The following is a 13,906-nucleotide window of genomic DNA, read 5'->3' as shown; positions in this document are numbered from 1 at the left end:
AGGACCTGATCAACCCTAGGATACAAGGTAAGTAGTTATGTGTGCTTAACGTCACAATAGGGATATAGTACCTACGTACGAATAACCACTTATTCGTCATAGAAGAGCTACCCATTTAGGTTGTGATTAGAGTTAGCAACAGAGAGTTCAGTGAACACTAGCTTACTCAAAAGCATGATTTACGTCAGAAGCAATGTTCTTGAGATGTTGTAAGATGATCCGGGGTTGAATAAGTGATCGCAAAGGAGAGACCTCTATTCCAATTAGCAGTACCTTAGAACATCTAAGATTGCACGTCTGTTAATGTTAAGGCATAGCATAGTGATTAAGTGGTAGGATATTGCTTTAGTTAGACTAACTAGGATTAAGAAAAGCTGAGACTTTCCTTTATTGGGTATATCACTTTGTTCATGTACCTAGGATTCTATCCATGAGGTCGTTTAAACCTTTTAGGTTAATGTTGGGAGTAGGGATATCCGTCTTAGCCAGAATCTTCAAGGCCTAAACTCTTAGTGACAAATCAGTTAGGTTCATTGCCCAGTTGATTGAGGTTTAGTGTTTATCCTAGGAAGTTAAACTTGTGCGATAATTCCCCTTCAGAATCCTATTCTCCATACCTATCTATCTTTACCTTTATAGTCAAATTACTATTCTATTTTGTTAATCTTAATCTTTCACCTTTTGTCACTAGCGTTAACTATATAGGAACTTTTGTCCCACATTACTGAGCAAACATACAAAAATACGAACCTGAGTTATATTTACCACTTACTCGTTAAAAGGAAGACAAGTAGGTGAGTTATAGCTAGGAACCCCAGCTAAATATAAATGATAAAACCATTACGCCCATGTGGTAGCTAACTCTGACATGTTGCGGCCTAACGACGCCGCACAAATAAAACCGTCCGTTTTGGCCATATCAACCAGGTACAAGATCGATTTGAAATTCTACCGCGCGTTGCGGCGGAAGGCCAGGTAAATCCTCTAAAAATACCTCGGGAAAATCTCTAACAATATGAACATCACCAACGCTTTTCTCTTCTTTATCAGAATCAACAACATGGGCTAAAATAGCATGACAGCCTTTGCGAAGATATTTTTGAACTTTCAAACAGCTAACAAGGTTTAACTGTCTGCATTTCTTATCTCCAAAAACTATCAGCGGCTCACCAACCACTTTAGTAATACGAACAGCCTTCTCATAACACACGATTTCAGCACGATTCTCAGACAACCAATCCATACCAATGACACCGCCAAAACTTCCTAGTTCAATCGGTATCAAGTCTACCTCAAAGTCTCTACCAGCCAGTTTAATGTTGCATTTACAATACACAGTCTTAGCAGTAAGCACTTTACCATTAGCTATCTCTACAACATAAGTTCTGTCTAGAGGAGTTAACGGAGTTTTAATTTTTGGACTAAATTTACTTGACACAAAACTTAAATCAGCCCCTGAATCAAATAGTACATAAACCGATAAGTCATTGACCGAGAACGTACCAATAACGAGTTTTGGATCTTCCTCGGCATCCCTAGCATTAATATTGAATGCCCTTCCACGCGCGTTCTCAGTAGTCTTCTTGTTAGGACACGTATCACGGAAATGCCCAGGCTTACCACATTCATAACACACCTTCTGAGTACCACCATTTTTCGACTTCCCATTACCATTAACACCATTATTACCACCACTTGCAGCAGGAGGAACAGTATCCGTCATGATCACCTTACAATCTTTAGCAATGTGTCCCTGTTTGGAACACCTTTTACAAGTAACCGAACAATAACCATCGTGAGGCTTATAACATCTCGGACAAACACGCTGATTACGATTATTCGAACCCGAAGTATTTTGTTTCTTTTACTGACTTTGATTGTGGTTACAGGTGTTATCCCACTTCCTCTTTCAATCATCAGCCTTCTTAACAACTTCGTCACTAGCATCTGACGCAGCTTACTTACCTCCCCTCAATATCTTATTATTTAGCTTATGCGCCATAGAGATGGTAGTTTCAATAGTCTGGGGCTCACTAGACTCAACCCCAGTCTCAATCTGCTCAGATAAGCCATCAATATAAGCTCCGATCTTACGGTCTTCATCAGGATAAGCATTTGGACACAATAATGTCAATTCAAAGAACCTTTGATCATAAGCATCGATATCGATGCCCTTCATCTTTAAATTCTTAAGTTCAGTCTCCAACTTTTTGAGTTCACCCCTTGGCCGATAATGGGTGATCATTCTCTCTTTCTAGTCATTCCAAGTCAAACCATAAGCAGCATCATTACCCAAACTGTTAACCAAATTATTCCACCTAGTTAATGCACTGTCTTTGAGAGTGCAGCTGGCGAAACTGACCTTGTCCTCATCACGGACTCCACTAACCCAAAAGATAGACTCAACTTTCTCAAACCAGTGGGTGAGTTCGATAGGTCCTTCGGTGCCACTGAACTCCTGTGGACGACTAGCCATGAAGGTCTTGTGGGAGCATCCCACCTAATTGTTGGCATTGGCATTAACGTTAGCAGCCATAGCAGCTACTATCCCTTCAAAAATTAAACGCTGCATGCGAGCTTCGTTGGACTCACAGGGCGGCATGATTTCAAAACAAAATAACACAATCGTTAGTATTAAGAATAATACCAGTGTTATAAAGGAATGATCAAACACGAAAAGATTAACCATTAAAATAATAGTCAATGAACACTATGAGTAATAACATGATAGTTATGATAGTTATAGAAATATCCATCACATGTATACATACTTATGATAAAAATCATACATCATACATAGCATCTAACATACATGAACTATATTACACATATAATATAACATGCCAAGAGTCACAACACCAGAATAAAATATGATAATGATAAACAGATGTTATAAAAGAAATAACCATCCATACATAAATGAAAATATCTCATAGCAAAATCCTCGGCAAAACGCCGTACATCACCCAAAAATGAATGTATAAAAGGACAATAAGTCTATGAAATAAAGAAATCACTCATAATATCATCATATCACATCTGCTTAGAGCGGGTGAGATAAGCTGGGCCGGTATGAGGCTCCTCAGGAGTCTCGTACTTCCTCAACTTACCCTTAACCTCCTCCAACTCCGTCTTGAGACCACGCATCTCGCTCTCAAGAGCCTCGAACTTAGCGTCCACCTATCGATTATGCTTTCAGATCCTGAACTCGATCTTGTTCTTGAAACTAATAAACCCATCCATAGCAGCTCTAATCTCATCCATCGTATCCACATGTGGTAAGGCACGCAGGCAGTCGCTCAGAGCATCAATGCACGTCTCCGACGTGTATGCCCTAGTCATATGAGTAATGGTAGCCATGTAGTAGTTAACCGGATCGTTCAAGCAAGGCTGCCGACTACAACGACGAGCGGCAGACGGGGAAACAGGAGCAGGAATAGAACTGTTTCTTGAGGCCGACATCTGCAAACAGAGAAACCACATACCACATACAAAATAGAAACAAGATAAGCAATAAGTTATAATTATTCCTCATATGAAATGAAATGCATAATAATGCTATAACAAGAAAGGTCAGGCTGTAGACTAGACTCTAATGCACCCTAAAGACCAAGGGTTAACCACATTATGACCGCTTAGTTCCCTACAACTAGAGCTCTGATACCAACTGTGATGACCCGTCAAGTACCCTTAATGGCTCCGTCACTTGGTCCCACGGCTTGATTGAAACTCTAAATGAATTTATTAAACAACATTGCATTCTTTATTTAAACTACTTTCCTATAAAGGAATTTACCAAAATAAGTAGTTTAAGCAAACCCAACTTATTAAAATATCCAAAGTTGACCAAAACATGTCAGCCAAACACCCACAGTTTAACAAATCAAAAGAGAATGCAAAGTTTTAATGTTTAACAAAATCTGCCGAAATGCGTGCAGACTCTCTAACACATCGGAAGTCCAAATAATCAAGTACCTGTAAAATCATGCGAGTAAACTGTCAACAAAAATATTGAGTGAATTATAGGTTTAAATAAACGTATAAACTTTAGACTACAAGATTTAAAATGTTAGAAAACATAAAATATTATTCCATTAATCCATGAGTCACCTGGTAACCACTTAACCATTTCCATACCCTTACCAAACACAATATAAAGCGACCCGTCCTAATCCATAAGGACGAATACAATAACATATGATTACATTGCGAGGTATTTGACCTCTATATGATACATTTTACAAACATTACATTCATTTTTTTTAAAAGACAACCTTTCATTTCATCAAAAGTTAATAGTCATGCATACCATTTCATAATATCCAACTATAAATGACCTAATCCGTCATTTTTCTTAATGATAATCTTTATTGAACTCAACGATTTGAATGCAACGTCTTTTGAAATATGTCATGACTGACTCCAAGTGATATCTTTATAATGAGCAAATGCACAGCGGAAGATTTCTTTCAAACCTGAGAATAAACATGCTTAAAAGTGTCAACCAAAAGGTTGGTGAGTTCATTAGTTTATCATAAACAATAATTTCCATTATTTTAATAGACCACAAGATTTTTCATTTCCATTTCTCATAAACATCAACTCATATCAGGCATTTCGCACTGCATAGAGATAAAAATCATTCATATGGATTGAACACCTGGTAATCGACATTCACAAGATGCATATAGAATATCCTCATCATTCCGGGACATCCTTCGGACATGATAAATTTCGAAGTACTAAAGCATCCGCAACAATGGATGGGGCTTGTTGGGCCCGATAGATCTTTCTTTAGGATTCGCGTCAATTAGGGTGTCTGTTCCCTAATTCTTAGATTACCATACTAAAAGGGGCATATTCGATTTCGATCATTCAACCATATAATGTAGTTTCGATTACTTTTGTCTATTTCATCAAACATTTATAAAAGCAGCGCATGTATTCTCAGTCTCAAAAATATATATTGCAAAAGCATTTAAAAAGGGAGAAAATGAAACTCACTATACTGTATTTCGTAGTAAAAATACATATGACGTCATTGAACAAGTGCAAGGTTGGCCTCAGATTCATGAACCTATATTAAGTATATATATATATTTATATGATAATCAACGATTTGAATGCAACGTCTTTTGAAATATCTGTCTAACAATTTAAGTTAGGTCATAGTGTATCACAATCCTAATGCTCGAGATTATCATGCAGAGGTTAACAAAATCAATTTGACTCAAAAATAACTTCAAAATGTATACATGTTTATTATATGACTTAAATATAGTCATTTTATATATTTAAATATTTTTATTAGATTTTATTTGAGTAAATAATACAAGTCTTTTATTAATAAACAAAAATTTATATTAAAATTTATATATGATAAAAAATATACTTTTATATATCTTTAGTAATAAAATTTATAAAGTTCACTTAATATCATAAAAATATAGTGGTATGTGTTATTAATGTACTTATATTACGTGTGGTAAAAATATCTTTGTATTACCTATCTATTTGATAAAATAATATTGATAATAACAATAATGAATAAAAGTTGTATTTTGTAATAATAATAATTATTATGATAATAACAATATTTATTTACTAAAGATGATTATAATAAAATGATAATTCTAATCATGATAATAATAACGATACTTTTTAATATTAGCTGTAATAATAATATTTTATATAAAAATAATAATTCTATTCAAAATGATAATTTTAAATAATAATAATACTAAAATGATAATAATAATGATATTTTATAATAACAATGATATTTCTATTAAAAATGATAATTTTAATAACAAATGATAGTTTTAATATTAACATTACTTTTAAAATAATGAAAACGATATTTTTATCTAAATCAATAACTTACAATATTTTTATTTCATCATAATACTTATACTCATTATTCCCTAATCGATTCGTTTAATAGCTTTTAGTACTCTTTTATACTGCATTCATAATAATGATAATAATAGCAATCATAATAATTAGATGATACTAATATTAGTTTTAATGATAATGATACTAATAAGTATTATAATAATATTAATGATAATACTAATAATTATAATAATAATGATAATATTAATAATAATTTTTAATGATAATAACAATAATAATAATAATAATAATAATAACGACGATAACGATAACGATAACGATAACGATAACGATAACGATAATTATTTTAACAATAATACTTTAAAATTATAGATAATTTAATTGACTATAACTTTTAATCCGTTCATCGAAACCATACGCTTTCTAAATGAAAAGTTATTAATTTTTCGCCAGCTTTCCAACGACATGCATAATATATACCTTATCCTAGTAGCATATGTATTAAACTCATGATCTATCATAAAGTATTTAACGACAAAATTAAACATACAAGCATGCATAATCATATATACTCGAGCACTAGTCAGGGATACACTATTAATATATAAAAGTTAAGTTATGAGTGCTCACGTATCAATATTGAGATTCAATATTGCAGGAAAGTACGTAGACGCAACGGAGACGATAAACACTAGATTGACCTCATAAGCATACCCCCGAACATTACCCATAACCTCCATAGCTATAACTCGTAATTTCCTTAGCTCTATCCCACTCGAAAACCCGTTTGGTAAACATGCGAGCAGAACCTCATCGTAGTATTTTTATGTATAATACTAATATCATTAATTCTATAAATTTTAATATTAAGATTATTAATAATAATAAAATAAATATATACACGGAGTACTTGAAATAGATAGAGAAATATGCGAATTGTGTGTGTGATGAAAACTGAATTCGATGCTTTATAGAACTTGTCTGCTCCCAGCATCCATGCGGTCGCATGGCTCTGCTATGTAATTCCCATGCGATCGCATGGGAATGTTTTCCAGCTCACACTCGTCCAATGATTTCTGCCGACACCCATTAATTATTATTATATATAATTAATATTTAATCTATATAATTAATTATATATTATATTATATTTATTTGCAAAGTTGTCTTATAAAATTTGTTCCAATGACTCGCACGTTGTCACTCGAACTATGTCCTGGTTCCGGTTTCTTGAACGCTAACTCGTACGTTAAGAAAACTAGCATTTTACGTTTCGAGATGTATACATTTAACAATAGTATAGACTTAACTTATTAATAACTAAATCTCTCGAAGTGTAACATGAATGTTAGAGTGTTTTGGCCATTAGATTTTATAAATCAACGTTTCGTTATATATACCTATACACATATATATATATTAGTATTATTTTTTAACTCAAAACATTTTATAACGAACTTAATATTAAATTTTATTTCGAATATATTTATTTCGAAATATAAATTTGAAATATTTATTTACAATATAATATATAGTTTTTCAAAACTAATTATATTTCAAAGTTCGTTTTAAATTTTGTTTAGAAAATATTATAACACGTATCGTTTATACTTTAAAACTTAATTTGGCATAATCCATTTATGCGCCAACGTTTATCAAACGTCCTAGATGACATATCTAAATATCAATCGAATCAAGTGTTACTTAATTTGAAACTATATATATATATATATATATATATATATATATATATATATATATATATATATATATATATATATATATATATATATATATATATATCTTCAATATTCGTAAACACGTTTTAAATACACGTTGCAAGTTATCTACATATTTAACAACCAATATTCCATCTCACGTTAATTAATCAAAGACATCTTAAATAATCGAGTTCTATTATATCGTAAAGCGTTTCGTACATTTGAAACTAAATCAAAGGATTATTATGTAATTTAGTCTTCCACTAACCTTTGTCTAATTCTTGGATAATAGATACATTTGTTCTTACTCGTAAATCACTTTATCATTTTCCGAATATTGTTAAAATGGAAAGATTTCTTAAATCAAAGTGGACCTCTCAACAGAGACACGTAAATCATATCATAATGAATCCGATAACTCAATTATTTGGTATCATCGTTCAATTTCGTCGATAAATATACGTTCATGTAAAGTATTATATGTCTAATACTTTGTTAACATTCTCAAGTTATAATATATATACATATTCATATTCAATTATATAATGGTTCGTGAATCGTCGGAACTTATTCGAGGTTAAATGAATGTATGAACATAGTTTAAAATTCTTGAGATTCAAATTCTTGAGGTTCAATTATAGTTTGAATAATATAAAGATAAAGTTTAAATTTGGTCGGAAATTTCCGGGTCGTCACACAATATACACTGAACAGGTGTATCTTCAAATAATAACGAAGTACTAATACATTGCGATTATAAATTGCTAGCGCGACTAGCTCGAAATGGGCTGTCAGGCCCGATAGATCTATCCATAGGATTCGCGTTCACCAGTAGAAACCAGTGATTACAGTTACCAGACTAGAAAATATTTTTGTTCAACTCATAATGAATAATTTAAATTTAATTGCCCACTACAAGAAAAATGCTCCTATAGGACCCCCAATTTTGTCCTATAATGCCACTTTATAGGACCTTTGCGCTTGATAGGACCCAACAATGGGGGTTGTATCTATCGCGGTCGTATAAAGTATAGAAACTAAAAAGTGTCCTAAAAGGTAATAAGATTATGAAACCAATGATCAGGTCCTATAATATAATTAACAACCACATAGAAAGGTCCTTAAAAATATATATCGAGTGACTTTTTTGGATATTGAGACATACAAAAGGGTTTCAAAAAGTAAAAATAGATTACATTAGTACCAACAAAATGGTCCTAATAAAATTTTATATTTCTTAAGGACTAAAAAAAATGGTCACACTATAAGTATATAGTATGTTAGTACCCAAATCAGAGTCCTATTATAAAAAAAAAATACTATACAAGTACCAATAAAAGGGGTCCTAGTGTAACGATATACTAATTAGTACCAAGAAAAAAGGTCCTAATATGCACAAATGTTATTTTAATACCACATAAAGGGTCCTTGTATAATGATTTTTAAGGTTAATACCACTAAAAAAAGTCTTAATATAAATATTTTAAACCTTAAAACCACAAATTGAGTCCTAATATATAATGATATGTTACTTTAGTACCACATAAAAGATCCTAATATAATGATTTTCAAGATTATGACCACTAAAAAAAGTCCTAATATAATTATATTATTAAATCTAAAAACTACAAAATGGGTCCTAATATATAATGATATGGTACTTTAGTACCATGAGAAAATATCCTAATATAATGATATTGTATCAAGTTTATATGACATAATTATAAAGCGTCCTATCAAGTCATAATAGTTTCAGATCGATATTTGGATCCGGTTCGGATATTCGGTTCCGCTTTGGAATCGGATCCGATTATTTGGGTTTGGTTCAGATATTCGAATCCAGTTTGGTTTTCAAATTTTGGGTGGTTTTATCGGTTTCAATTTTTATTTTCATTTAATATGAATATAGCCAACCAATTAATAAAGACAAAATTTCATTCCTCGTCCCTGAACTTTACATCAAATTTGACTCCATGTCCTTTTTCTTTTTTTTGTGCATTCCTCGTCCCTAATGTATCAAAAATCTACATCACTCGTCCTCCCGTCTACTTTCTGTCAAAATCAGCTGTTACCTCTTATCACATGCATATCATGTGAGGGTATTTTTGTCATTATTTTGTCTTCTTGTCTATGATATAAACACTCAATTCATTACAATTAACTTATTCACAACCGAACCACTCCAAAAATCGCATTCATAGCATCAATATTTAAATACCCAACCAAAATACGAGCATTTTCACCTAAAGTAAAGTTACCAGTAACATTATATACTATATACCTATATCTAAAAGGTAGAGTGAAAATAAATAGTACTATTCGTTTTTCCACTTTTCGCAAACTTAACCCCCTAACTTTCATTAAAATACAAATCGAACCCCCCACTTTATACGTACATTTTTTCCCAAATTTCACAAGCTTAACCCCCTAACTTTTATTAAAATACAAATCGAACCCCCACTTTACTAACTTTTTTTTTTACTAATATTCAATTTTCACAAACTTAACCCCCTAACTTTTATTAAAATACAAATCGAACCCCCACTTTATACGTAAAGTTTTTTCAAATTTCACAAACTTAACCCACTAACTTTTATTAAAATACAAGTCGAACCCCCACTTTACTAACTTTTTTTTTTAAATAAAACCCGAACGCTAAGAGAAGCAACTTTCACAAAAGGAACGACCTTTCAATGTTATGTCGAAAAAAATTCTTTTTTACAAAATAGATCACGACTTTTTTTTTAACTCGCATTCAAAACGGAGCCCCCGGCGCGAAGCGAGGGCTCCACAACTAGTTTATTCCAATTTCGCAACCCAGGAAACCGGAACAATCCACAATCACGTTAGGAAGTGTAATAAAATTTCCTTTCCCAGCTACATATATATTCCGTGTTAAATTCAAATTAGAAACAACCTTACAAGTAGTATCAAGTGAACCTACTCCACCTAAATCACTTTCACAAGAAGATGACGGCGGATGCGGTGGCGGTGGCGGAGGCGCCGGCGGCGAGTAGTCTTGCCGGAATAAACTTCCGAACTCATCATCAGTGATCGATGCAGAATTCGTAACGAAAATGAACCAAATTAAAAACCCTAATTTGATTTCCCCATTAGAACATGAAGATGGATTTGAAAGGGTCTGATTGGAAGTAAAAAAGGGAGAGAGTTAAAAGGAGTGCAGAAAGAGATAAGGATACAAAAAGAGTGGGTTTGTGAATTTGATCTAGGGTTTCAGATTGAGGGTTCGATTTGGGGGTTTAACGAGATTGAAGAAGGAATGCTTTCTTCATCGAAGAAATCCATGAAAGCAGATCTGAAATTTGGATTTATTTTGTACTAGAATATACGGAGTAATATATAATTACAATTACAGTACAATAATAAAATATAATAAAATAAAATAAAAAGAGGAAACAGGGGTTTGAATTTGTGTTTATGCAGAGTGGGTTAGATAAAAGGTGCAAATAGATTTGAGAAAAAGTCAAAAGAAATATGTAAAATGATGAAACTACCCTCACATGCTTAGCACATGATTTCATTTAATGGAAAAATAGACAGAAAATAAACGGAAGGACGAGGGATGTAGATTGTGATACATTAGGGACGAGAAATGCACAAAAATAAGAAAAATGACATGGAGTCAAATTTGATGTAAAGTTCAGGAACGAGGAATGAAATTTTGTCAATTAATAAATTGTACTAAAAATCAAATATGTAATAAAACATAATTATATTATATTTCAATAAATTATTCTCATAACATGAAAAACACCAACAACAAAATTCATAAATAATCCAACATATAAAGACATTGAATGACATTTAACAACGAAATTAAAAAAATAAATGCAACAAAGAACGTCTTGAATCGGGAAGTATCTTTATCAATTCAAAGGTACCACCTACAAATAAACTAACCATATACTCCGTATTTATAAGCATAAAAGTGTATATTATAAAAATTAATATTATCACAAATTAATGGTAGGCTTATACCGATGTGAACGTAGAAGGTCACGCGAAAAAACACCTTAAATCAACATGTATCTTTATCAATCTAACTTTGATAAAAACATCATCTGGTCCAAATACATCAATTAAACCTTCACGAAGTGTTTTCCTTAGGTTTTCCATATTTTCCTGTATTAATTGAAATATAAGACAAGTGTGATTGATATAATAAGAAAAATCCCCACAAACATATGTGATCAGTGTGATCATGGCCATGATGTGCTAATTAACTATGATATACAGAACGAAATAGATCCGATATAAACAAGTGTCATCATGGCCATGGCTTGATAATTACAATTGCTCACAACCACTTAGATATATATCTATCACGTCTATAACACAATCTGAATTTAAAGGATAATACTTACAATTGCAATTCCAACCTCATCACTTTTCTCAGTGCCTTTTCTAGAAAAACATTGTCGAAACATATCCAATCGAGTTGGAGACTTTCCCTTTATTCTGTTAAAATAAAAATAAAAAAATAAATAAGTAGTAACAATGGATATCCTAATACTATAGTAAATATAGCCCCACAAAATTAACTTAAACTCTTCCCGTATACGTGCATAACTCTTTTTACCTGTGAGCTGCATCATCTTCTTTTTGGCCCGATTAGCTTTATTTTTCCCACTTATCTCCTGATATGGAAATTTTAAATATCGTATTATGAAAAATAATATTATTAACTTGTGAAATTTTTTTCATACCTGATTCTTTTCAGTATTCCAATAAGTTATCATTTGCTTCCATTATTTTATCTTGAGTTCTGGAAGCCTTGAACGTAGTTGCTGTTTAAATGATTTAGACGAATTCCAGTATTTACTCTTTCATCTTAAACAGTTCAACAATATGTTTTTAGTTACAGGAGTTATGATTCTACTTTTAACTTTAATGTATATGTATATAGTAAATAATAAATATAATAGATAGATCCTCCTAACTCCCACGTGAATTTTAGTTAAACAGTCTGATTATTAATGGAGTATTATTTTGTAACAATACCGAGCACATTCATCTTTTCATCCTTCAAAAAAATTTAAGTAAAAACAAAAAAAAAAAGAAGTATAATCAAACCAATGCACTCCAGCCTATTTCAACCCGTACTTAGAGTGACCCATATCATTAAGTACTTACTTATAAAAGATATATGGTTCAAATTAACACTGAATTGATAGTTTAATATCCAACAACCAACATTAACAAGAAGTCATCACATAGTGGTTCACTTGAAACCTGAGCACAAAACATTGATTGAAATATCAGCATAAACTATATTAAAATATGACAAGTTGATTTAGATCAATATTTGCATACCTACTCCCTCCTAGTAAGTAAAACTCGTAGGATATTTGGATCTGTATCAATCACATAGTTTTTAACATCAAATTTTCACCTTCTAATTCAACAAAACAGATGGATCCATACATAATATATTAACATTAAATATAATACAGTTTATTAAAAGTATAACTATGTTATAACAATGTCTACAAGAATGATTCTTAAGTCCACAACAAGATTGTTTGTGCGTGACTAATAACTTGGGATATACTCACAAAAAGAAATTGACTATATTACGCCCCAAAAATCTAATCACTACTTCATTGAAATCAATAATCCCAAGAATAACCTGAATAAGTTCACAAAAATAATTCATATAACAATAAAACGCAATACAGTATATAAACTTATGGAGGCTTATGGAGAAAGAATACAACAAACTTACAGACGTTACAAAAGAAGAATACGACGGCAACGGTGGCAATTAAATTTCGATGGTGACTTTAGATGTCGTCTCATAAACCGATGGAGACAATTTTAGTTTCAATCGCGATCGTTAACGGAGTGATGGTGATTTTAAGAATGAAGTTTAAATTGATGTTTCAATAATTGTGGTTAACGAATAAATATGATTTTGGGAGTGTCAATCGATGTATCCCTAGACATCAACGACGGACAAATCAGATAAAAAGAAGTGAGAGATGGAGATAAAACTAATTACACTACAAAGGAATAGAAAATAAGTGGAGGGAATTCAAAAAAATTAGAATTGAAAACTTTTGGAGACAAATGTAGGCAATTTTCCCCCAAACTTAAAACTAATCTTATCATTTCAAGTTAACCCTTTCAAATTTTTTTAATTATTCGTTTTTATGAAGGCATTTTTCTATTTACTCTATGTTTTAACTTTTCCACTGAATTTTACAGTATTAGTTTAAATTGAAAACGAGATAAAAGTTTGACTAATAAATTTAAAATACTATGTAAATCATTTTCACATAAAAATAGTAATACTTTGATATTTAAGT

The 13,906-nt window shown here is 31.6% G+C and overlaps 1 long non-coding RNA gene across 3 annotated transcripts; it reads right to left on the bottom strand.

The window, feature by feature from the left end:
• Positions 1 to 12,139: 12,139 nt before the first annotated feature.
• On the bottom strand, positions 12,140 to 13,636 carry LOC139872982 (uncharacterized). 3 transcript variants are annotated; one of them, XR_011767229.1, is made up of 4 exons: positions 13,324 to 13,636; positions 12,912 to 12,952; positions 12,305 to 12,830; positions 12,140 to 12,235 (listed from the first exon to the last, which is right to left on the bottom strand). It is a non-coding gene; the product is annotated as an uncharacterized lncRNA (long non-coding RNA). The 3 variants fall into 3 exon arrangements; XR_011767228.1 differs by having other exon boundaries at positions 12,305 to 12,952; XR_011767227.1 differs by lacking the exon at positions 13,324 to 13,636 and having other exon boundaries at positions 12,305 to 13,139.
• Between the last annotated feature and the right edge of the window lie 270 nt (positions 13,637 to 13,906).

Source organism: Rutidosis leptorrhynchoides, chromosome 10 (assembly GCF_046630445.1).
Source record: "Rutidosis leptorrhynchoides isolate AG116_Rl617_1_P2 chromosome 10, CSIRO_AGI_Rlap_v1, whole genome shotgun sequence".
In the NCBI taxonomy this organism is placed as follows: Eukaryota; Viridiplantae; Streptophyta; class Magnoliopsida; order Asterales; family Asteraceae; genus Rutidosis; species Rutidosis leptorrhynchoides.
Note: the sequence above shows the minus strand (reverse complement) of the source record. Positions and strands in the feature narration are given on the sequence as shown.